Source organism: Xenopus laevis, chromosome 8S, assembly GCF_017654675.1.
Source record: "Xenopus laevis strain J_2021 chromosome 8S, Xenopus_laevis_v10.1, whole genome shotgun sequence".
In the NCBI taxonomy this organism is placed as follows: domain Eukaryota; kingdom Metazoa; phylum Chordata; class Amphibia; order Anura; family Pipidae; genus Xenopus; species Xenopus laevis.
Window position 1 is genome coordinate 96,703,730 of NC_054386.1, and position 26,871 is coordinate 96,730,600.

Sequence of the window (26,871 nt, forward strand, 5' to 3'; positions counted from 1 at the left end):
AATTAAGCTTCTTGGTGCCGTGAAATGTGACTTTTTCTATGACTTCTAGACAGTACCCAGTCATGGCCTGCCTTGTTTGGTTTTTATCATTGTTGACATTGTTGACACATTATTGTGTTTTATTCTGTAGTTTGAAGACTCCATGAGTGGACAGTTTTGGTGTTGGCAGGTAGGAGGTAGATCCATATTTTCAAGATGATAGCTGCAACATTGTTCATAATCTCCTGAGATGATGAGGTAACACTTAGGGGGTTATTTATTAAAGTCTGAATGTTAAAAACTCTAAAAATTTGAGTTTTTTTTACTATGAAATCAAATTTTTAGTGGATTCATTAAAACCAGATGCTGCGAATCTGAAAACCCGGCATCTCAGACCAGCTGTGGTTGTACTGTATATGCCAATGGGAGAGGTCCCTGTCCTATCTGTGGTCTGCTCTGGAATTAGCCTGAAAATCTGACTATTTCAGACTTTTCAGGCAAAAATCTGAAAAATGTGGGCTTTTCGGGAAAAAGCCAGAATGAAAATCATTCAATTCGAGTTTATGCTCAGTTTTTATCGCATTTGCCCGATTAAATCTGGCTTTTTTTTTAATAATAAATAAGGTCACATTGTGCATTCTAGGTCTTTTTTTATTTAAATTTGGATTTTGATAAATAAGACCCTTAAACTTCATTAGTGACGTACACAGGGCCCTAATATCACTCCGTCCTTACATAGTGATATATCAGGATCCTGTATCTGTATTCATGCCGGAAGCTGAGTAGTTCGGAGACCAGAGTATTGGAATTTCCATGCTTGGGAAAAGAGATTAAAAAGAACATATACCCTAGGGTTGCCACTGAAAACGGGCAGGGGGCAGGCCAGTGATGTAGGGGGCGGGGTAGTGATGTAGGGGGCGGGGCAGTGATGGGGGGCAGGGTGGGTGACATGGGGAGGCGGGGTAGGTGACATCAGGGGTGGGACTGATGACGTGGTGATCAGCGATTGGCTGATCTCCATGCCATTCACTTGACTATGTCCTGTACAGATTTCTTAATTTGGAAATCCGGACAGGAACTGGGTCTGGGTGAAATCCGTACAGCTGGCAACCCTAATATACCCATCTGTAAACGGATTAAAGAGAACCATTATCCTTCATTTTTTGATGTTTGCAATTATACTGTTCTGATCCTTATGAGCAAACCTTATACAAGACACTTAAGCCTTCTTTTTGTCTAAGAAAATAATACATTATAAAAAGGGGCTTCTATTTCTCAAACTATTGAGAGGTATTTTGTCTAACAAAGCAGGCGATGCTTTTTCCCCCTGACACTTCCTTCTGTGATTAAACCCTTTGTTTAAAACGTTTCATTTTTTATTTAGCCGTGTTCATGCATATTTAAGCGAGGGTTTTAGAAAGACTGTTGCGTTGGAAAACAACTTGTGAATAGGTTGGGAAAGGAAAATAACGCCCTCCTTTTGGCCGGCTTTGCCTACAACTGGATATGATATTCATGGGGATAGTGATCAAGAAAGGTGTTATGGAAACATGGAGGGAAGGTTGTCACACGCAAGACTGGCATCTGATAACTCTAGGAAATTATTTCTCCAACTGTTTATATTTATTACTGGGAGTTGAGTTGAGGCAGCTACTGTTGTTTAAAGGAAAATTAAACCCTAAAACTGAATGTGGCTAAAAATGGCATATTTTATATAGTGAACTTATTGCACGAGGCTAAAATTTCAGCTTGTCAATAGCAGCAATGATCCAGGACTTCAAACTTGTCACAGGGGGTCACCATCTTGGAAAGTGTCTGTGACACTCACATGCTCAGTGGGCTCTGATTGGCTGTTGAGAAGCTAAGCTTAGGGCTCGTCACTAATTATCCAGCAGAAAATGAGCTTCCCTGGCTGTAATATAAACTGATGCTACAGGTTTGCTGATTATTCAATTCTGATGCTAATTGCACTGGTTTCTGTGCTGCCATGTAGTAATTATGTGTATTAATTACTAATCAGCCTTATATTGTGACATTTCTATTCTATGTGTACTGTATATTCTGAGTGGGTCCCTAAGCTCAGTAAGTGACCCTAAGTGGCACAAACTGTGTCGGAGCCTTCTGAGCCGAAAATTTGCCCTTTAGTGCTCCTTAGTTTCTTGGTCACAAAAACCACAGACTTTACTTTTTTTCACAGTTATCGCAGTTATAGTTAGCAGGTGCTAGGTGCAGATGTACTAGATACACATGGAATACAAAGGCCCTTGAGTACTTGTCTTGGCACAGTAGTAAAAATGAAATAGTGAGCACAACGCTTGTGTAGGTCTCTCACACTTCAAGCAGCATAAATGAGACACACAACAACCACCGAGAGCAAAAGTCAGTTGCAGGAGAGACAATACACTGCATTTTATATACAGTATATATACTGTATATAAATCACTCAACTCTGCTGCAATGCAGTTATAGTTTTAAGATGTTTTACAGGTATAGGACCTGTTATCCAGAATGCTCAGGACCTGGGGTTTTCCAGATAACGGATCTTTCCATTAATTGGATCTTCATACCTTAAGTCTACTAGAAAATCATGTAAACATTAAATAAACCGAATAGGCTGGTTTTGCTTCTAATAAGGATTAATTATATCTTAGTTGGGATCAAGTACAAGCTACTTAAAAATCTGGATTATTTAATTATAATGTAGTCTATAGGAGATGGCTTTTCGGTCATTTGGAGGTTTCTGGATAACGGGTTTCCGGATAACAGATCCCATATTTGTACTATGTTAGCCATTTAAAAAATGCAGAAAATGTAAAGTCTGGTGATACCTTTTTTTTAACTAAAGGAATATGTAAAAATTTCAACCTTTCCGAGCACCCAGACACTGGGGCTCATTTATCAACACTGGGCATATTTGCCCATGGGCAGTAACCAATCAGATTGCTGCATTCATTGTTCTACTTGCAGCTGGTTTCAAAAAGCTAATCACTGATTGGTTGCTATAGGTAACTGCCCAAGGGCAAATTTGCCCAGTGTCGATAAATGATCCCCTGTGTTTCTATCTATCTCTAACAAATGTATTACCCATAAACCTTTTTCAGTGATCTATCAGTGTATATATACTGTGCCTTTCCAGCTTTCATTTGTATTTTGCCTGACGAAGGGGCCTGTGAGCTTGGAAAGCTTGCAATTCAGTTAGCCAATAATATGTGTCTCCAAACTTTACATTTTCTGCAATGCAGTTATTAAAGGGAAACATGCATTTCTTTTATGAATATGTTTACTGCTTAATGGAACTGCCACCCTACTATCATTCATGAACCTCCATGTACATTTAGCCAACTATGATGAGCACCAGGGATGTTGTTATTCTTTCTGCTCAATATTTACATTTATGGACCTGGACTGGCTGATTATATTGCACTTTTAGTTGTCGGCTTACAGTGAACACTCACCTTAAATTTAATGTTTTGGGTAATGTAGAGAATTTGAAAGGGGTCCTTGTTTTAATCATATACGTTTTGGCCCAGGTCAGACTGGCCACCATGGAACTGTGTTGTGCCCTTGGCTCAGGTTTCTAATGGGCACCAGTCCATCATTGTCTGCAGCATTAAATAGCAAGTAACTGGTTTTCAAACCAACAGGAACTTTACAATGAAACCATCTGCAAGAAAATGACATATTTCTGGAGGCTAATGTAATAAAGGGCTGCAAAGTCCTCTACACCTATAATAACTTATAGCAGCCAATCAGGAAGCTGGACAGCTGTTTAAAGACACACATATGATTGGTTGCTATGGTATACTAAATAGTAGAACTTTGCCCATATTATTATATTGACCCCGTAAGATTATGACTATAATAATAATATGACTATAATTTCCAAATGACCTTCTGCCTCATGTATTTATTATCTAGTATATTCACTGTATGAAGTCTATGGCACATGAGACATGTTGAGAGGGCATTACTTTGGGTTTGGAAAGACTAGAAAGAACTGATTTTCACCCAAAAAGGTCACACTCTAGAGCAAAGGTTGTTTATCCTTTGGTCTAGCCCTGTAGGGGGCACAAGTTAATGTAGGGATGATAAGGGTCTTAGATATCCTTGGAACTATAGAGAGTGACTGTTAAGACCATATATTATACTTGTAACTGTGTTGTGAGCTAAGGGCAATCACATGTTGGACCACAAAGTAGTTTTGCTCTATTGAGACCATGGCCTGTGGCAGAATGCTAATTATGCTTCCTATTATCATGAATAGGCAGCAGTCAACACTGCTACAGGTATGGGACCTGTTATCCAGAATGCTCGGGACCTGGGGTTTTCCAGATAATGGATCGTTCTGTAATTTTAATCTTCATACCTTAAGCCAGTGATCCCCAACCAGTAGCTCGTGAGTAACATGTTGCTCTCCAACCCCTTTGATGTTGCTCAACAAGAGCTTATCTTTGAATTACTGACTTGGAGGTTTTTGTTGCATAAAAAAACACATATTCTGACAAACAGAGCCTCCTGTAGGTTGACAGTCCACATAGCGGCTACTAAATGGCACCCCAAGAACATTTTTCATGCTAGCGTTGCTCCCCAACTCATTTAACATCTGAATGTTGGGTTGGGTTTAAGTCTACTAGAAAATCATGTAAAGATTAAATAAACCCAATAGGCTGGTTATAAATAAGGATTAATTATATCTTAGTTGGAATAAAATAAAAGGTACTGTTTTATCATTACAGAGAAATAATTTTTGGGTTATTTGGATAAAATGGAGTCTATGGGTGACGGCCATTCCATAATTCGGAGATTTCTGGATAACGTTGCTTCCAGATAACGTATCCTATACCTGTACCGATAACAGTAATGGGCCAGCCTGGCATACAATAGCCATAAGAATGCCCCCTTCAGCACATATAATATTTAGTTAAAAAAACATTTTTATTTAAACAGCAATTTTTAGAGTATATTTGTGTATGTGTGTGTAACCTGTATGGGCTGATATATAAGCCTCGAGTGCTTTGTAGTGTGCACGGAATGCTGTCTATCCCGACTGCACGTCTAAAGGAGCTAAACTGAGCCCAAGCTGCTTTGTGTTATATATGAGCTTTAGTTCCCCTTAAAAAATCCCAGCTTTGCTCTGCAAAAGGACACAACATGTTTAAAGACATTTGATATATTTTTTTGACATTTGAATGAAATTGGGAACATGATTTATTTTTCCCAATAATTATAATGTTTTGCACAATTCGTGGAAGAGAAGATGAACACGGAATTCAGGAAAAGGCTTCTGTAGCTGTTGTTGCATAACTTGCAATCCCTTCTACCACCACCAGGGGGCTCAGATTATCCAATCTCTGTTCTTATTGGTTCATGGCGATTCCAATGTCTCCTCCTCCTCTTATGTGAGCAGTAACATGAAATCCATCTGCCTGTCTCTCGGTGCTGACTATGGGATCTGCTGTTAATTTGCTAATGTAAATCAACTGGACATAATGACATTGTATATGACTGTATTTTTTTTCCTTTTCTTTGTGTCAAACTTTTTCTTCTTCCTTCTGGGATTGGGGGAGGAAGATAATCTGCACTGATATTACTTGGCCTTGGCTCTCTCCGGGGTCACTTGTCCATAGCAAAAATGCAAAATAGCAAAACGAAGCTGTGATTATGAATAAATGATATGAGTATTTTACAGAATTTTTTTTTATGTGGTTCATGTGTGTATCATGTTTTAATATTGGCAAAGTGGGTCAGACTTGCAAGTCTTATATTACCTGTCACTTAAAGAAGAAAAAAAGCCAAAAACATAATAGGGCTAGAATTATATAATTATATTTTGAAGGATCAGAAGCTCTATAAAAGTAATGATCTTGGCCTTCAAAGTTGGCCACAGGAGACTGCCATCTTGCATCTTATTAGGCCAACTTTTGAGTGTCAGTGGCACTGCACATGCTCAGTGTGCTCTGGGTTGCTGTTAAGATAAGTTTAGTAATCTATCTCCTATCTACTGTATCTCACTGCCTCCCTGTTAACAGCAAAAATGAGCCTGAATATCGTATTACTTATGGGTGTAACTATAGGAGGAAATACACCTTGAACCTGTTGGGGGCCTCATGAGGTATAGGAGGACCAGTTGGGCACTGACTAATAATCTCTCTCTCTCTCTCTCTCTCTCTCCTCACTTTCTCCTTTCTACAAATGTGATGTTAAAATGCCCCAAATAAAGTTCCATTCCCTCAATGAAAATAAGATTAAATTGTCAATTTGAGCAACTGTCACACAATACTGTCCCAAAAACATGACTGTGCACAATATTGGGGCAAGAATCATGGGAAAGTTGCCTACGATGGTGATCCATCCATGAATAATACTTCCCCTTGTGTGTCTCTGGCATTGCCTCTCGTAACAATGGAAGCTATTCTGAGCAGTTACTCACTGCAATTGGTTCCTCAAATCAGACAGTCAGACTCACCGGGTGACATTACCAGTTGGTTGACTAAGGCTGAGCAATCAGGGCCACAGTGTCACAATATTGTGGATTGCTGGCATACAGAAGGGGTTTGTTTATGCAGATATTTGCAAATACAAATATTTGGCTGTAACAATGTTACCCGAAGTTTCTGCCATTTACTGTCCCTTAAAGGGAAAATAAATATACAGAATACTTAAAAAGCCCAGACAGAAAGCGGCTTCTACTAGCTAGGCAATAGAGCGTATAGTGTGTGTGTATCATAACCAGTGAGCATTTGTAGCAGTGCACGGAACACACACAAGGCCAACAACATCGGGATGGGGGACTAACTGACTGGGCATTTACAGAAAATTCTTCAGTTATGGATATTTGCACTTTATAACTCCCTTAGTACATGAACCCTCTAGTCTTTGTCAGAGGAACTGGATTCAAGCACCTTGATCCAACATTAGTTTTTTTTTTCTTCCCTTATAGTCTGTATAGCAGTTACAGATATTGCAGTCGATCGTCGCCTTGATATTTCACGTTACGCAGCGCATTACATGGCCATCGGTCAAGGGTTTAGAACCTCAAAGTCAAGATCAACATGTCCATGTGGGCCAATAGCTGCTACCACTTATCTGACATGGGTATGAACTCTATGGTAGATGTATCTAGCAGTAGGCCTGCTGGGGAACCCCAACTTGGGCATTCCTGGGCAAATCTTGCCTACCAGCAGAAGTGGCTGCCATATTGTTCATGACCGATCTTGTTAAGAGCACCACCACTGATTTTAGACCCATTGGAAGGTTAAACTGGCAGTTTAAGAATCTATTATCTAAGCAACTGTCCTCAGATGACAAATCTCTGCCCCTTGTTCTTATGGATAAGACAGGGTCTACTCATTGTAGACGTAGGTCACACTCCATCCCGGTGGTGGCTCTTTGATCCACAAACACATTGCAGATGCCCAGTTAGTTGTGGGTTAAGCCCAAGTATATAGAGAGAGTTGGATGTCACAGTGGGGCCCCTTTATGAGACCTGGGATGTATAGGCAATTTCATGGCTATGAATAGATTCTAAGAATAACGCTTTAATAAGCAATGAGTGAGTGCTGTGACGCTCCGCTGGCTCTCGCAAGGTTATTTTGGGCACTTTAAATCATTGTTAGGCTCATTTACTGCCGTGCCGGGTTACAGAATGTTGGAGGAAGCAGAGTTGCCTCCTGTATATAGAGCACTGTGATGATCAGACTGTGTATTTAGTATGGCTATTCAGTGAGAGATGGCAATTTAGCCCCTATATTAGCAAATAATCAAGGATTCACTGTATATGAACGTATAAGGACACTTTCATTCCTTCCACCCACTTACTGCTGGACTTTGAAATTACTATGATCCAGTGTCGGACTGGGATGCCAGGGGCCCACCAGAAAACCTTAAACTGCGGACCCACTTTCCAAACTATTATTCCTCCTCTCCTCACTCAATCTCTTTATTGTCCTAGTCTTTTATATCTACTTACTATATTCTATTCTTCCATTATTAAGTCTCTTTTTTCCCATAAAGAAATAGGGAATGACAATGAAATTGGCCAAATGGTTAGAAGCAAGAGGCCCACTGACACCTGGGAGTTTTCCTGGTATCCCAGTGGCCCAGTCCAACACTGTTATAGTCAATGTAACAACATTCCTACACAGGGTTGGATACAGGTTCTTAAAGTGAAACATCCATCCTTTTTCTTGTAATGCGCCTGCATATTCAGTAATGACTGGGCATTATACCTTTGTTAACTATCCTTATTTTATTCTGTGCCTATTTATATGAAGTCCGGTTGAACAGAGAGGAGTAGGTTGATGAAGGTCAAAATTGTACCATGTTCATAAGAAGTGCTTATTTCCCCTTTAAATCCATTTTACAGGGTCATAGAAGTCAATTCGCTGGAGGCACTGGGCTGCTGTACCACTGGCCACTGACAGTAGTCCCATACAGCTAGTTGTAGTCCCCTGTTCCCACCATGTCCTTAAATTGTGGGGACTGGTTAAATCTGTGACATCATGCAAGCAACAGGAAAGACACCTATTATGTCACTGAATGACCATTGGTTGACACTAGCAACACTAAACTCCCAACTGGAATAGACAGATCTATCTATCTGTCTGTCTTGCTGTCTGTATGTCTGTCTATCTATCTATCTATCTATCTATCTATCATCTATCTGTCTGTCTGTCTGTCTGTCTGTATGTCTATCTATTATCTACCTATCATCTATCTATTATCTATCTATCTATCTATCTATTTATCTATCTATCATCTATCTATCTATCATCTATTTATTATCTATCTATCTATCTATCATCTATCTATCTATCATCTATTTATTATCTATCTATCTGTCATCTATCTATCTATCTATCCATCCATCTATCATCTATTTATCCATCCATCCTTTTCTTCTTCTTCTCCTCCTCTTTCTTCTTCATCATCATCTATATATCTATATATCTAACATCTATCTATTATCTATCCATCATCTATTTATCGAACAATCCTCTTCTTCTTCTCCTCCTCCTTCATCATCATCATCTATCTATCTATCTATCATCTATCTATTATCTATCTATCTATCTATCTATCATCTATCTATTATCTATCTATCTATCTATCATTTATCTATCTATCTATCTATCTATCTATCTATCTATCTATCTATCTATCTATCTATCATCTATTTATCCATCCGTCCTCTTTTTTTTTCTTCTTCTCCTCCTCCTTCTTCTTCTTCTTCATCATCATCATTATCATCTATCTATCTATCTGTCTATCTATCTGATCTATAATTATCTATCTACATATCTTATTAAGTATGAGTAATATTCTGCTGCCTATAAAGAAACCTGCAGGCTGAGTCTCAGTGGTATCCGACTTCAAGCAGATGAGTAGTTCCCCTTCACACCCTCCCCTCCATCTCTCCCACACATTCAACACCCTGTTATCCCTCCTAGAGCTTTTTTTTTTCTTTCTTCCTGCTTCTCAGGTCTTCTTGCAGCCAATCAGAAGGCCCATAGGCTTCTCTCCATATAAGGCTATGAGTGGAGAGGGAGCCCTCGCATTACACAGACAACTGATGTCAGGGCAGTGAATCCACTCGGCAGAGAGGCCTCATTTCTATGCTGGGCAGGAGTCCCATGTGCTGCTATTTCCAGAAGAATCAATGCTTGGCCGGCCAATGGGAGAGTGGAGATTCCCTTCGGTGCCAGGGAGTAGGAAGCAATTAACTGTGCATTGTTTCCTCTCTCTCTCCTGTTATTTGCTGTGACTTTCCTGACTCTATAATTATCATTGCAATTCTGTGCTGGTGTCGTATATAGCGCCAACATATTCCCCAGCTCTGAACAGAGATTATACATCATTCCCAACAGTCTCTGCCCCAGTGGAGCTTACAATCTAAGGTCCTTATCACATTCACACACAGTAGGGTTATTTAGGGTCGGTGCAAATGTTGCTTCCTAAAAATGCAAGTGAAGAATATATTGCACCCTATTTACTTACATAAGTGTTACCTAATTCTGTTATCTGTCCCCACTTCACTGCACCGGTATGAAAATGACACTCACTTGCCAAGTCAACTAGAGGAGGGATGCTGGGAACTGAAGTTCATTATTAGGGATGCACCGAATCAACCCTAAAAATTAATGTGGCTAAAAATTTCATATTTTATAGACTGAACTTATTGCACGAGGCTAATGTTTCATCTTGTCAATAGCAGCAATGATCCAGGACTTCAAACTTGTCACAGGGGGTCACCATCTTGGAAAGTGTCTGTGACACCCTGAGCAGCTGTTGAGAAGATGGGGAGCTACTGGGGCATCTTTGGAGACACAGATCTTTACTGCTAAAGGGCTGTGGTTGCCTTGGGCTGGTACAGAAGCACAACACATCATGTACAACATTTCTAGCTACTTCTTTAGTTAAACTTTAGTTCTCCTTTAAATTAACCAGCAATGGCTTTTTGCCATCCCTGGTAACCTGTAGGGAGTTGCCTTCTGAAACGAGTTTCTCAACTCAACACAAATGGCAGATTGTCCCTGGCACCATGGCCACTGGAATGATGAACTTGTGTGTAATAAGTCAGTACTGCCCCCCAATGATGAACTTGTGTGTAATAGGTCAGTACTGCCCCCCAATGATGAACTTGTGTGTAATAGGTCAGTACTGCCCCCCAACCAATCCCAGTAATGACTGGAGTCCATTGCTCAGCGGAGAAATACTGGTGGGCCGTGGGCATGGATTTACATAAGGGCTTTCTCAATTTCCGAGCAGGGATTGTGTGTGGGCATCTTAATAAAACGTTCAGCCCAGTGACTGCCAGATGTACAACATATTGAGAAATCCTGTGCTTGGCTGAGCCCCCCATGAAGCGGCACCGTAACTGGCCGGGGGCAGAACAAGAGGAACTCGCTGAAACTGCTTCTCTCTTCCATTTGTGAAAAACCCACAGGAAAATGTTATGCAATTGTCTACTCACTGCAGAATGTGTAACCTTCCTGTGCCCTTAACATCATTGTGTGTTAGTCTTTATTTATAGCGCCAGTGCTTTAAAGGAGAACCAAACCCCTTATTCATAAAAACCCCTACCCCCTACCCTACATAGCCCCCCCTGCTCCCCCCAGCCTATGTATAAACTCCGGTAATTGCCCCTAAGTCTTTACTTATCTTTCTTTGCAGATTCAGCGCAGTAGAGCTCACGGGCGCCATCTTTTTCTCTTCGGTCGATTTTGGAAAATAATCGACATATCGGCGCATGCGCAGTTGGAGCAGTTTTCCATTTTTTGATAAATGCGCATGCGACTAAAGTGACAGAAATTGCCGAATGTAAGGAAGAAGACCCGGAAGATGACGCCCATGAGAGAAGAAAGGTCAGTAAAGGTCAGTCAGGGGCAATAACCAGAATTTACACCTAAGCTGGGGGGGAGCAGGGGGGGACTGTGTAGGGAAGGGGGTAGGGGTTTTTATGAATAAGGGGTTTGGTTCTCCTTTATAGAGATCAAACGTGAGTCCCCTATCGGTTACTTTTATCAGGAGCCAGTTAACCTGCCTGTATATTTTTGGGGTGCGGGCAGGGGTGTAACTATAGAGGAAGCAGACACTGGGGCTGCAGGGGGGCCCAAGAGGTATCGGGGTCCCAATAGGCCCTAATTAATGAGCAGTTTCAAAATATATTATAAAATATTATAAAATAAGACAACCTCTGGATATGTAGGGGGCCCTAAAAAAATAATTTGCTTTGGGACTCAGTAACATCTAGTTAGGCCATTGGGTGTGGGAGGAAACCCACCCAGACACAGAGACATTCTACTTCATACAAATAGTACCCTGGGTGGAATTGAACCAAGGACGTCAGTGCTGCAAGGTACATTGATCATATATATATATATATATATACATATATATATATAGGACACCCTTATACAGGTGAGCTTAATGGATAAATGGGATTTCAGTGCTGAGGTTCTAGGTTTCCCCCACAAGGTCTCGTAGACTTATCTCCTTCTTTTTACCCTGGTCCATGTCAGTGTTGGGAATAGTGCCTGTTGCTCTATTGAGGCTTGGGCTTGGGAAATGTTTTAATTTTAATGCCAAATCCAGTGTAAACATGGTAACAACTGGATACATTTTGTATCTCTGATGACATGGGAGTTGCGTGGCTGACCTGAGAGTCATCCATGACTTAGCAATATCCTTCCACCCATCTCACCAATATAGTCCACTCGCAAGTCTCATGTGGTGGGTTCTGTGGACAAGGATCTCAGCACATCCAAAATGACTTGATATGTCCTTCAACACCAGAATTTCTTTGTCACCTTGACGTCAAGGATTTCTCTCAGTTCCAACAATTCCATGACATGGTTCAATGCTACTGTCACCAAACAAGATTTTGGTGTAGATTTTGTCCAGAAATGCAAGTCAATGGCAGGAGGTGCGGCAGTCACTGGCCAAGTATTGGCAGATGATTTTCTGTTCCTGCCCCAGTCATGTCTGTCATTATCCTTAGACCACATATTATATTATATTATACTATTCACCTGTAACATGTTTCACACCAGTGTATGATGGGATAGATAACGATTTCAGATACAGTAGAGGGCACAGCCACTAATCATGTTATAAACTGAAGACAGACAGACAAAGGAGAGTCACCACCGCAGCAGTTATTTAGAGGCAGATTATCCTCTCTGCTTTCATAAATGACCTCTTACAAAATTCCCATGGGGCATGAAGTTGTGCAATTACTAACCTCTGCTTCCCGGAGACGCTCGGATCCATGGGAAATATTGACTGTGCAATTTATCGCTGTCCATTCAGCTCTCTGCTGGATTCAGTCCGATTCATTTCATTATTAGCCTTTATTTATATCCTGCCGACACATTCCGAATAGAGCTTTATGGAGATTTCTCTCCACTCACATCTGTCTTTGCCCCATTGGAGCTTACAATCTAATTAATCTAACTTGCCTACATACAGAAACCCATCCTGAAGGCCAATAACGGTGACGAATAATGAAAGTTGAACATTCTATGCCTTTGGAACTAGAGCTGGACAATCATACAATATTTACGTATAGCTGTCACCATGCTATAAAGTAAGGAGGATGGTGACTTACAAAGGTGAGCCTGGCTCCAAATTCCTGGAATCCACACAATCATGGCAAGAAAGGGTGCTTTTGGCATTGGGACTTTACCCCTTTTATTTCTATAGTTTCTGGGTGTGTTTCTGAGTGTTCCTGATCTGTTGCTGACCCTGCCTGTCCCTGACCATGTCTAGTTCACTGCAAGTCCTGACCTATGCCGTGTATTTATGACTCTCTTGGATTCTGCCTTGTACTGCGTTATTGGTATGTTTGCCTGTGACCTCGACTACTCTTTCGTCTCTTAAATATGTACTGCTTCTCCTGATTGATATCGACCATGCCTGGCCCTTGACCACGATCATTGTCCATGTTTGTTCCCTTGCCTGCCCAGAACTTTCTCCCTGGTCCTCTCAAGATCTGGAGGCACCCAAGTAGCAGAGGGCTCCTCATGAAGTGAAAGGTGGTTGTTATAGGTGGAAGAGTGCCCTGCGACTGGGACCTTGGTGCTAGTTCTGGGTTTGGGACCCTGTCCGTAACAACACCCCAGCAATGAGCTGCCCATTTTGAGCCTACAGCTATTGCTGACTGTGTTCTAGAGTTAGGTTCATTTTAAAGTGGGCAAACACAAAACACTGAATGGGCAGAGCAGTGTACAGGCCCTCAGAACATGAATGTTGATGTCCCATGGGTTGTAAGACATTTTTCAGTCCAAGTCCTCCATGAAGATTCAACCTTTGGTCAGGGACCCTTTTAGTTCATAACAAGCTAACAGACACTGGGACACCAGGGGCCCACCATAAAACCTTAGACCAGGGGACCACTCTCAGTACTAATATTCTTCATCTCCTTAATCAACCTCTATTCTCCTAGTCTGCTCGCTTTATACTATAATCAATTATTCCATCTATTTAGCCTCTTTGTTCTCATAGAAATAGGGAATGGTCATGAAATAGGTCAATTGTTTAGTAGCATGAGGGACCACTGACACTTGGGCCCACGGGGAGTTTTCCTGGTATCCGGGTGGGCCAGTCCAACACTGGACACATTTTGTAGAACTCCTAGGGCAGAAAAAAAAGTTTGTACCCTAAAATCTCACCCTAAATAACCTTCAAGCTGGGCACCCTGCTACTGCTCCAAACCCCTTCCCACCTGGGTCAACTCTAAATTTCAGTAATGGTAAATGGAGAAGACCTTCCCAAAGTCAAGAAAATGATTGTGGATGGTTATTGGAAAGTATATCCAGGTCAACACTTGCTTTCTGTATTTCTCCATGCTCAGCTGATAGTATTATTGTAGGTTGAAGCACTATTTACATTTCCAATCCAGCAATTGGAGGATTGCACCACAGTCCCAACCCAGTGAAGCTGCCGGGACCCCAGCTCTTAAAGGGATACTGTCATGGGAAAAAATGCTGTTTTCAAAACGCATCAGTTAATAGTGCTGCTCCAGCAGAATTCTGTAATGAAATCTGTTTCTCTAAAGAGCAAACAGATTTTTTTATATTCAATTTTGAAATCCGACATGGGTCTAGACATAGTGTCAGTTTTCCAGCTGCCCCGAGTCATGTGACTTGTGTTCTGATAAACTTCCGGGCCTGTATCTTTGTGAGCAGCCTATGACCAGGCCCGGATTTACTCTTTCCGCGCCCCTAGGCCTCCAGGCAGGGCTGGAGTAGGCAGAATAGGCACCTGCCTAGGGTCCCTTGGCCAGGGCCTTTGTGGCCTTGCAACAAATGTGGGCCTGGCCTCTATATATAGTTGGTGCCTGCAAAACACAACTTTTTGTGCTCAGTTTTGTGACACATTTGAGCACAAAATGAGAAAAGCATGGATATTTGGGTGTACAATTGTCTTTTTAAACCATAATACCGTTTAAAAAAAATTGCCCCCTGTAAAAAGAATTGCCCATGGATATTTATAAATAAAAGAACGTTTCAGTGTTATATTAGTCGTGTTTATTAGGGGGAAGGGAACTGCTCATTCCATCACTCACTTCCCAACATGAAGGCTGCAATTTTCCACGGAGAGTCACAGCAGGAAGTGAAGGATGCAAGGGAAATTGCTTCCACTCTAGCAAGAACGTATCCTGTGTCTCCTAATTTTAACCAAGGTAAGGACTGTGTGTAGATAGATATATATATATATATATATATATATATATATAAATAGGAGCGAATGGTTTCGGCTTGTGGGATTTTAGCTATACTCTTGCCTCACTAATGAAAATGGATTATGTGACAAGGCAACGGCCAGTGATTTATTTATGAACATCTTCTCCGGTGTCGCTCAATAAGGTTACAGTAAAACAAAATTCACACAATGATTTTTCTGGACATGGGATATTGAAGGACAGTGAGACAGTAAGATTACCGGGTCATAAATAAGGGCAGGGGGTCAACGGTTATATTTATGTTCATAACAATAAGATTGGAATATGTATATGTGATATATGTCAATAAGAGAAACCAACTAATGGAACACAGCTTCATATATACCACTTAGGGGGAGATTTGGGGTGAGTGCTTATTTGTGCCCTGGCTACCCCTGGAACTATAGCAGGGTGACTGTTACCCCAATGTTTCTATATATCTGTAACCTTGTTATGAGCTAAGGGGGCCCAGCCTGAAGGTCAGTTAGGGGGAGATTTGGGGTGAGTGCTTATTTGTACCCTGGGTACCCCTGGAACTATAGCAGGGTGACTGTTACCCCAATGTTTCTATATATCTGTAACCTTGTTATGAGCTAAGGGGGCCCAGCCTGAAGGTCAGTTAGGGGGAGATTTGGGGTGAGTGCTTATTTGTACCCTGGGTACCCCTGGAACTATAGCAGGGTGACTGTTACCCCAATGTTTCTATATATCTGTAACCTTGTTATGAGCTAAGGGGGCCCAGTCTGAAGGTCAGTTAGGGGAAGATTTGGGGTGAGTGCTTATTTGTGCCCTGGGTACCCCTGGAACTATAGCAGGGTGACACCCCAATGTTTCTATATATCTGTAACCTTGTTATGAGCTAAGGGGACCCAGTCTGAAGGTCAGTTAGGGGGAGATTTGGGGTGAGTGCTTATTTGTGCCCTGGGTACCCCTGGAACTATAGCAGGGTGACTGTTACCCCAATGTTTCTATATATCTGTAACCTTGTTATGAGCTAAGGGGGCTCAGTCTGAAGGTCAGTTAGGGGGAGATTTGGGGTGAGTGCTTATTTGTGCCCTGGGTACCCCTGGAACTATAGCAGGGTGACTGTTACCCCAATGTTTCTATATATCTGTAACCTTGTTATGAGCTAAGGGGGCCCAGTCTGAAGGTCAGTTAGGGGGAGATTTGGGGTGAGTGCTTATTTGTACCCTGGGTACCCCTGGAACTATAGCAGGGTGACTGTTACCCCAATGTTTCTATATATCTGTAACCTTGTTATGAGCTAAGGGGGCCCAGTCTGAAGGTCAGTTAGGAGGAGATTTGGGGTGAGTGCTTATTTGTGCACTGGGTACCCCTGGAACTATAGAAGGGTGACTGTTACATCAGTGTTTCTCACCAGGCTTCTCCCATGTCTTTGTTGGGTGATGATGGACAGTATGGCTTTGCCTATTCATATGACTAAACACGAATATAAAAGCTCCTATGCCAGGACATGCTCAGTTACAGACGCTGAACTGGAATATGATATACACAAAGGATAACAGTACCGGCCGAAAAGCCATTACATTTTATAGCGACGGAGGAAAAGTTTCATACTAACAATAAAAGGCATTTCCCCGACCCCGTAGCAGAAAACAACGTTTAGTTCAGGTCTAGACACACATCACAGCCATGGAAATATTTGGCCTATAAATAAGAACCAGTGGTTTAACGATTTAAGTCCATCTGTTGGCATTGAGGAAGCAGCTTTATTCCCAGGGGACAGATACGTCTGCCTCCCCTCTGTGTCCCATTCCCTAAAATTGAATTTAGCTGGGTATATTTAATCTAAAGTGAAAAGCTTTTTATCCATCGGAAAAATGGTGATTGGGAAGCAGAAGCTTTATTTTTATCTGATCTACGCTGCAGTAAACACATTCTGGGAACAGCAGCTTCCAGTGCAGGACACACGAGCAGGTCTTGGACCGGTTGCATCATTTAACTCCCGAGGTGCAACAGGTCCACAGGGAGGCATGGAGTCCATCACACCGCAGATTTACAACTACTGTAGGGGATGGGACAGGGAGGCGGACGTGTTTTGGTAAACTTCCAGGATACAATGTAAATCAGAGGTTGTTGGGAGTTTTCGGCTTCGAGGGCACTTGGGGATTCAGCTTTTAGCTGGAGCCCCCCTTAATTTATAATAAGGTTAGATATCTAGGTATATCAGTCATTCAGTCAGTCTTAGTTCCAAGAATATCACCCACAAACTCAGCCTTATTGTTTATTTACAGTACATGGGCTTTCATGTGTATCTAGAAGAGCAAATAGGCATTCTCCCCAAACCTCACACTAATGAGCCTTCACACTGAAGTCCCCCCCCCCCCACACACACACTGCTCCAGGCACCCCAGGGAGGCAGTCAAACAGTTTTGTAACCACTAGTATAAATACTGATATAAATGACAGTCTCATGGTGATTGATTGTTGTCATATAATACAGGTAGCCAGTGTGCCACGTCAGACTTACAGGTCTGTACTTTCCCAGGCAGAGGTGGGTGACTGTCAGAAAGTTGACTTTCAATTTTGACAAATTGACAAGTTGATTATCGAAACTGAAAGACTATTCTCAATTTTTCTTTAACTCGTGACAAACGTCACTAGCTGTTAGGGTTGCCACTCCAATATCCTTATCATTTACAGTAGGGGACACATCATCCCTTATAATACATAAGTGATACTCAGAGTTCCCTGTAAAACTCAGCCTGCAGCCTTGTGCCTTTATATGGTCACAGAACAACCCCTCAGTGACTTCTAATATCCTTATCATTTACAGTAGGGGGTACATTATCCCTTATAATACATGAGTGATACTCAGAGTTCCCTGTATAACTTAGCCTGCAGCCTTGTGCCTTTATATGGTCACAGAACCCCTCAGTGACTTCTAATATCCTTATCATTTACAGTAGGGGGTACATTATCCCTTATAATACACGAGTGATACTCACAGTTCCCTGTATAACTCAGCCTGCAGCCTTGTGCCTTTTTATGGTCACAGAACCCCTCAGTGACTTCTAATATCCTTATCGTTTACAGTAGGGGGTACATTATCCCTTATAATACATGAGTGATACTCAGAGTTCCCTGTATAACTCAGCCTGCAGCCTTGTGCCTTTATATGGTCACAGAACAACCCCTCAGTGACTTCTAATATCCTTATAATTTACAGTAGGGGGTACATTATCCCTTATAATACATGAGTGATACTCCGAGTTCCCTGTATAACTCAGCCTGCAGCCTTGTGTCTTTATATGGTCACAGAACAACCCCTCAGTGACTTCTAATATCCTTATCATTTATAGTTGGGGGTACATGGGAATGGTAATATAGCATAATGTATTAGAGCACATGAAGGACATTTTCCTTGCTGCACAAATGTGCTCGATAAATAAAATGAGAAATTAGAGATACCATATGGCCATAGAGTATTTCAGCTTTCTGACACCACTGAGTTATATAAGTACATGTGGAATGGAGCAAGTGAGAAAGACTTAACAGAGAGATTTGCTATGACAGGACTGGTCAGCTTAAATATTCCACGGCCGTATGATATAACTAAAATGTCATGTTTATTAATCCAACACAGACATTTATGCAGCAATGAATATGTCTCATATGCCTGTGTCAGGAGCCAGCTCATTGCTGTGTGCTTTTAAAGGAGAACTAAAGCATAACTAAAGAAGTAGGTAGAAATGTTGTACATGGTGTTTTGTGCTTCTGTACCAGCCCAAGGCAACCACAGCCCTTTAGCAGTAAAGATCTGTGTCTCCAAAGATGCCCCAGTAGCTCCCCATCTTCTTGATTCACTGCACATGCTCTGTGCTGCTGTCACTTACTGAGCTTAGGGAGCCACTCACAATATACAGTACACATAGAATAGAAATGTCACAATATAAGGCTGATTAGTGATTAATACAGATAATTACTACATGGCAGCACAGAAACCAGTGTAATTAGCATCAGAATTTAATAATCAGCAAACCTGTAGCATCAGCTTATATTACAGCCAGGGAAGCTCATTTTCTGCTGGATAATTAGTGACGAGCCCTAAGCTTAGCTTCTCAACAGCCAATCAGAGCCCACTGAGCATGTGAGTGTCACAGACACTTTCCAAGATGGTGACCCCCTGTGACAAGTTTTAAGTCCTGGATCATTGCTGCTATTGACAAGCTCAAACTTTAGCCTCGTGCAATAAGTTCACTATATAAAATATGGCCTTTTTAGCCACATTCATTTTTAGGGTTTAGTTCTCCTTTAAAGAACCTGCACTTTCCACATGATCCGATTGAGCAGACAAGTGAAATTGTCATTCTAGGCTCAGAGAGAGAGAATACGCATTCTTCAGGGGCACCACATTTCCCTAATAACTTCCTTACAAGGCCAGAATGCTGTGGCCCCTGTTACATACCAGCAGAGTGGAATTCAGGATGAATGGGGGCCATTTTAGACCCCAAACACAGAGCCACTTGTTCAGTGAAACACCACTCTTGGTGCTTACGTTAATTGCTGACCCCTCGACTCCCCAGCTGGCAGGGACGAAGGAGGGGGGGGGGCAGTTGTCCATCATTTACAACACTTAACTGGAACAGCTGCCCCACTTCTTTGTGCTCCTCAAATTGCACTTTTGCTGAACATGACCGAGGGGAGGAAAACCAGGAGAACAGGGGCCTTGTTGTAGCAGACAATTCCTTTCATTTATTTGGACACATTCGTTGTTCATCAAGTGCCAACAAGCTAGAGTTAGTAGGATAAGTCTCTAGGTCAGTGATCCCCAACCAGTAGCTCGTGAGTAACATGTTACTCCCCAACCCCTTGGATGTTGCTCCCAGTGGCCTCAAAGCAGGAGCTTATTTTTGAATTCTGGGCTTGAAGGCAAGTTTTGGTTGTATAAAAACCAGGTGCTCTGCCAAACAGAGCCTCAATGTAGGTTGACAATCCACATAGGGGCTTCCAAATGGCCAATCACAACATTTACTTGGCACCCCAAGAACATTTTTCATGCTAGTGTTGCTCCCCAACTCCTTTTACTTCTGAATGTTGCTCAGAGGTTCAAAAAGTTGTGGATCCCTGGTCTAGGTTAACAGAAAGTGGGCTTATAGCCTGGTCAAGCTACAGTAGGTTTAGCTGCACTAGTGTAGGACAAGCCATCACAGTGCTTGTATACATAAGCCTCGGCACTACAGCTTCATACTGTATATATGGCACTTTCATGGGTACAATGCTGGGCTCATTATTGTCCCTAAAGTAGTGATGGGCGAACCTGCTCCAATTTAGTCGAAAAATGATCGAAACGCATTGACGTCAACGTGCATCAAAATTGATAATTTTTTGTCCAAATGCATCAAAGTCAATGGGCGTCAATATGACTGTGGTGCGCCACAATTTTTACACGAGTGAAAATTGACATACGTGACTTTTTTGGCCAAATGCATTAAAGTCAATGGGTGTCAAAATGATCTTGTCGTGCCCCAATTTTTACACGAATTGTTGCAGCAAATTTTTTTGCCGCTGAATTTTCTCAGCAGTTTCACGAAACAATTTGCAGGTGAAGAAATGCCGAAATTTGCTGCAAATTCATGCCTGCCGAATAAATTCGCCCATCACTACCCTAAAGATTATTATGAGCTCTACAGGCTTTTAGTTCCAGGTACGAATCTCAAGAGCAAAATCTTTATACAGCCGAGTATCTTTGGACTGAAGTTTGTAACACGGTGACTGTTCCATTTTAGGCAAAAACACAAATTTTGTTTTAAGCTGGTTAATAGGTAAATAAAACTTTTGCTAGATTTGGCCAAGCAGATGATGGCACTGAGCTGATCTGGCCATGTGGTCTCTAGGACATTTATCGGATCACATGGAGAACCCATGTAGACCTGTCAGATCGTACACAACAGAAATATCCAGCCTTCTCAACTAGTATCTAACTAAAGGTCTCCATACACGGCAACCGACAAAGTCAGCAGCTTATTGGTCAGTGTATGGGGGCACTGACGGGCTTCCCCAATTGATATCTGGATGAAAATTGGGCAGATGATGATCGAGGACTGCATCTGTTCATTGACATGGTCCTTGTTGCTACCGCAGCATTCCTGGCCTTCTGATCTGACTGTTAGGCCCTATGACCCAAGCTCTGATCAGTCCAATATTGCCCACTCCAGGTGGACATAGTGTTGCAAGATCCACTCATTTGGCAACTCACCAATTGAATGGATCTACCCTTGTATGGCAACCTTAAGCTTCAGTCAGATACTGATAGGGGGAAGACTATGGGTTTGGCATTATACATGGGTCAATTAGCGGAGGCCTTATTTATGAATGACCTCTACCCCATACTAGTTTGTGGGACTTACAGTTCACCCCAATACAGAGATCATGAATCTCCCACATGGATGTTTATTCTTGTAGCAAATGCCCAAATATTTTACCCAACGCAATGGAAGTAGAATGCAAGATCTAAATCAGTATTAGGACTACATCCCTTAAGTGAACCAGGATGTGTTGTCAAAACAACATCTGCTATGGGAAAGTCCCATTTGGGCTGTCAATGAGGAGTGGTTCCCAAACTGTAGGGTTGCCCACTCTGGAAGGCTCGGAGCAGTGGACGGGGTTGCTACTTCCAAAGGGCAGTTAAAGCAAGAATACTCTCCAAGATATGCCCTAAAGCCCAGCCTGAAGGTCAGTTAGAAGATGTGGGTTGAAAATATATACTTTTTTGGCCCAGATGATTTGTGTCCGTGATACACTAATATTTTCCAACATCTATAACCTTGTTACAAGCTAAAGAGGTGGGGGCTGACCAAAGCTTGGACCTCCGGGGTGGCTTGAACTAAAAAAGTGTGGTGATGGCTGAGTTTCTGATTGCAAGTCACTTCCTCCAGTGTGTAAAATTAGTATAAAAAGTAATGTTAGTGCCATATACGCTTTGGATATTGTTAGAGTAAATTAGTGGCCCATATTTCTAGGGAATAGCTGAATGATATGGGTATCTATCATCTGTCGAGATGCAAAGTGCAATAGAATCCCATTGAGAAGCTGTAATACCCAAAGCAATCAGTGTTAGTGGGTTGCACAGGCTCTGAAATACTCGTCTCTCAGCTCTACACTCCATTTTAATTTGATGAATACATTCATTGAGGTAATAAGCAATCGCATTCTTAGCAAAGCATAACATTACACTGCAGACGAGGACATCTACTCTGAGAATATTCCAATATCTATAATATACCATTTTCATGAAAGATTTGCCTATATACCACCTTTCTTATGTTGGAGACAAGAGCACTTATTTTGTGGGCAATATTATTGGCACCTTTGTACTTTTTTCAAACAATGCACCGGTTTTGTAACAAAGCATGGACAATCTCAAGGCTACAAGTTAATCTCCCAGAGACCTTGATGCTCCTGTTAGTGATGTGAGGGGCAGGAAAAACAACCCACAAAACCTTAAAGGAAAACTATACCCCCCAAACAATGTAGGTCTCTATAAAAAGATATTGCATAAAACAGCTCATATGTAAAACCCTGCTTCATGTAAATAAACCATTTTCATAATAATATACTTTTCTAGTAGTATGTGCCATTGGGTAATCATAAATAGAAAATTGCCATTTTAAAAAATAACGGCCGCCCCCTGGGATCTTACGATTCACTGTGCAAACAAACAAACCATACATGTTAGGTCACATGAGCCAATTAACAGACAGAGTTGTGTCTTTTGCTTCCACACTTCTTCCTGTTACAGTTAGAGCTGTAGTATTTCTGGTCAGGTGATCACTTCCTGTTACAGTTAGAGCTGTAGTATTTCTGGTCAGGTGATCTCTTCCTGTTACAGTTAGAGCTGTAGTATTTCTGGTCAGGTGATCTCTGAGGCAGCACACAGACCATCACGAAATGGTGGCTCAAGGCAAGAGATGTTAAAGGGCAATATTTACTTAAATATATATTCCAGTTTGGTAAAATTCTTTAATATGCCACTTAATATGATATGAACTATCTGTTGCTTAAGTGTTCATTTTGGGGGTATAGTTTTCCTTTAATCTGCATCCAACCCTATCCTGCAAAATGTTGCAAATGTAGTACCTGCACCCGCATCTTGCTCTTCAAACTAGTTCTGTGGGTGCCACTGGTTCCCAGATATGGAATCACACCCAATCCTAAACTGCAAAGGTTGGCCAAATTTCAATCCAAACTAGCCCAACCAGAAGTCAACCAGTAGGTCACCCCGCACATCACTAGATCACTGTAAACACCCAATGAGAAGTTTGAGGCTGTGGAACTGTAGTCCATCTTTATATTAGTGGACACACAAGAACCATTGATCAAAGTTGGTAGAGAAGGATTGTATAAACTGTGGTCAGAGAATCTCAATCAACTGCCAGACAGATTCAGGTTCAGCTTCAGACACAAGGTCCAATAGTTTCAACTCACACCATCATAGTGAAAGGGAGTTCTATGGTAGGAGACCCAGGAAGACCTCATTGCTAACAGAGAAACATGGTCAGTATTGATGGATGTTCACCAAAACTCATGTGAACAAGTCAAAATCCACTCGGGAGATTGTACAGTGGAGGGAAGAGTTGAAACATCACAAGATGCCTTTTAGAGGGCAAAATAACTAAAAACAGCATTTCAATAGTCAAACATAGAGAAGGTTCGGTTTTCTGTTTCCTTGAGTCTCTTCCTGGTATCATGAGATTATCAAGAAAATTTGGAGTGCAATGTTGAAGCTAGGGTTGCCACCGTTTAATAAAATTTCCACCGGCCGGCGGTGGGGGAGGGAACAAGAGGACGGGCTGTGATGTAAAAGGGGGTGGGTCGTGATGTAAGAGGGAGCGGAGCCACACCAGAAGGAGGCAAAAAGTTAAGTTTTGAGTGGATTGGGGCCGGGCCAAGGGCTTTCGTTACGGTATTACAAATTTACCAGCATCTACATTGCCGGTATTACAAATTTGTAATACCGGCCCCGGCCTTGGCAGGTATTTTATTGGCTAGGCCTGTAAAATAGCGGCCAGGGTGGCAACCCTAATTGAAGGCAGTGTCAGAAAGCTGGTGTGAGGAGCATCCGTTGGCGCTCCTCTTCTCTGCGCCACGGACAAGATGGCGACGCCAATGAGCCGCATGCGCACATGCCTGCGCGTCCGCGAGTGCCGCTAAATTTCAATTTAAAAAGATGCCAGAGGGCCAGGTTACTTGTACGAAAATAGGTCTCACTTCATTTGTTCCTGGGTGGGCTGTTATATTGCTTCTGATATGGTTTCCCTGATCCTGAATTTGGTTTTTTTCCTGACTACGAATCTCTTCTGTCTGAATTTACCTTATTGCCTGCCTTTGACCTTGAACTTTCTTAACCCCTTGGATACCTTGCACTCAAACTTTATCGCTACTAGCTTCCTCCTTGGTCCCTACTACCATTCCGGAGCCGTTGGCCCTGACAGCTGGGGTTTTGTGGCACATTATGGTTCTGCCAGAAGGACAATTACCCGAAGCACAAGACAGAACATAAATCCAGGAATAGTTAAAGACAAACTGTGAACCGTTCTAAAGTGACCAGAAATGAGTCCAGGTCTAACTCCCATTGGGCACAGTCGACTGGAGAAGAAGAGTGGCCCAAACTGCTATCAGAGAAAGACGCAAAACGGACATTCATGGAGATAGACATTTTGGCATCTTTACCAGCCAGGTGCCAACTCTATTCAAGCAGTTATCTGATAAAGTCGCCTTAACCTTGCTTAGCCATCAGGATCAACTATTTCAGCCTAAGCGTATAGTAGCCCCCACTCCTATACACAAAATAAAATGTCTGGCAAAAGGAAACCATGGCAATAGGAAATACTGAACATTTACAGTTTCCTGCTTAAGGGGTTGGTTCAACACAAACCAGGTATCTCTCATCTTCATTATTCATGCACAAACTACTGTAGATATCGATGCTCCTCTTTCTGTGCATTGTACAAAGGGGTTGGGGGCTTTTAAGACACCCCACTAGGGTTGCCACCTGGCCAGTATTTTACCAACCTGACCGGTAAAAATGATACTTGACCCCAATGTTATTAATTGGGAAAAAACCTAAATATATAGGAATTCTGGTTTTTTTTTCCAAAAAAGGTGGCAACCTTACCCTCCCACACCCAAATCATTTGCTCATTTGAGTGAGGCCACAGTTGTATTGGCACCCTGGTGATTGAACACAGAAGGAGAACAGGTCACTGGTTTCTTACACAAGCTTTTAATAGCTCTTACTGCCTGGAGCAAAAGGTCAGCTTCCCAAAACAATAGATAAATTCTAAGCTATAATTCTGGATGGTCATGCAGAGATCTCCATTTCTGACTTATTGATGCCCTCTACTGGCCAAGAGCAGTGACAACTGTATGTTTGTTTCCTTTTTATTTTTCGTGAGTAATTATAAAGACAGATCTGCTTATATGTATATATTTTAAAATTTATTTTACATTAACAGTTATTTAGTTCACAAAGTCTGTCTTTACAAAAGCATTATTACGGTTTTCTGGTAGGGCCACCCGTAGGTGCATTCCCGGATCCCACTATGTGGAGTTAAGTACCAGGTACCCAGTCTCTCCCAAGACCCCTGCAGAATGGCTCGGGTTAGTCCCGTGCCATCAGGTAAGCGCCACACGAACAGAAGGGGTGTCAATAGGGCTACAGTCCCATTGTTGCAAAAAAGACGTGTCCTGAAGAGCTTACAATTTGCCATTGACTGGCCTAAAGAGAAATGGAGCAACATTTTGTGGACTGATGAAAGCAAGATTGTTCTTTTTGTGTCTAGGGGCTGACAGTTTGTCAGACGAGCCCCAAACACTGAATTGAAGCCACAGTACAGAGTGAAGCCGAGGGCACAAGCATCATGATATGGGGATGTTTCTCATACTATGGTGTTGGGCCGCTTTGGTCAGATGGAACATCAGCACCACGGAGAGAGACGAAGGGTCCCCATCACATCGCAAATGTCCACCTTCGCTGCGCAGACTGAGGAAAGAATGGCTTAAGGAATAGAGTTCAAAGTGCAGTTAAAAGGTTTAGACCTTCTACCCCTATGAGAAAACACACTGTTCAGGACATTATTGAATCGTTCGATTCGAAGGATTTAATCGTTCGATCGAAGGATTATTCCTTCGATCTAACGAATTGCGCTAAATCCTTCGACATTCAAAGGATTTCAATTCAGCAGTCGAATATCGAGGGTTAATTAACCTTCGATATTCGACCCTAGGTAAATCTGCCCCTTAATATTGATTTGTGTGGAGGACAATATTAAGTATACTCTGGTGAATGTTTATGCCCCCAACGAGAACCAATGTAGATTCCTAACACAAACACTTACCAAATTACTCAATGACAGGCAAGGGAAACGTATAATTGCAGGAGACTTTAAATTGACCCTGAACCCAAAACTTTAGGACGTTAATACACAACTTCGCCCTGATTTATTATGGAGAGCTAAATACCCCTTAGCAAAAGATTTCATGTATTTTTCCCCAAGATTTCAAATGCACACTAGAATAGATACGTTCCTTACAGATCTCCAAACCACCACACAAGTTAGCAAATGTTGGATAGGTTTACGTACGTGATCCGACCACGCTCCGATTGGCATAGAACTTTCCCCCAATAGACTCTCGGAAAAACTTCC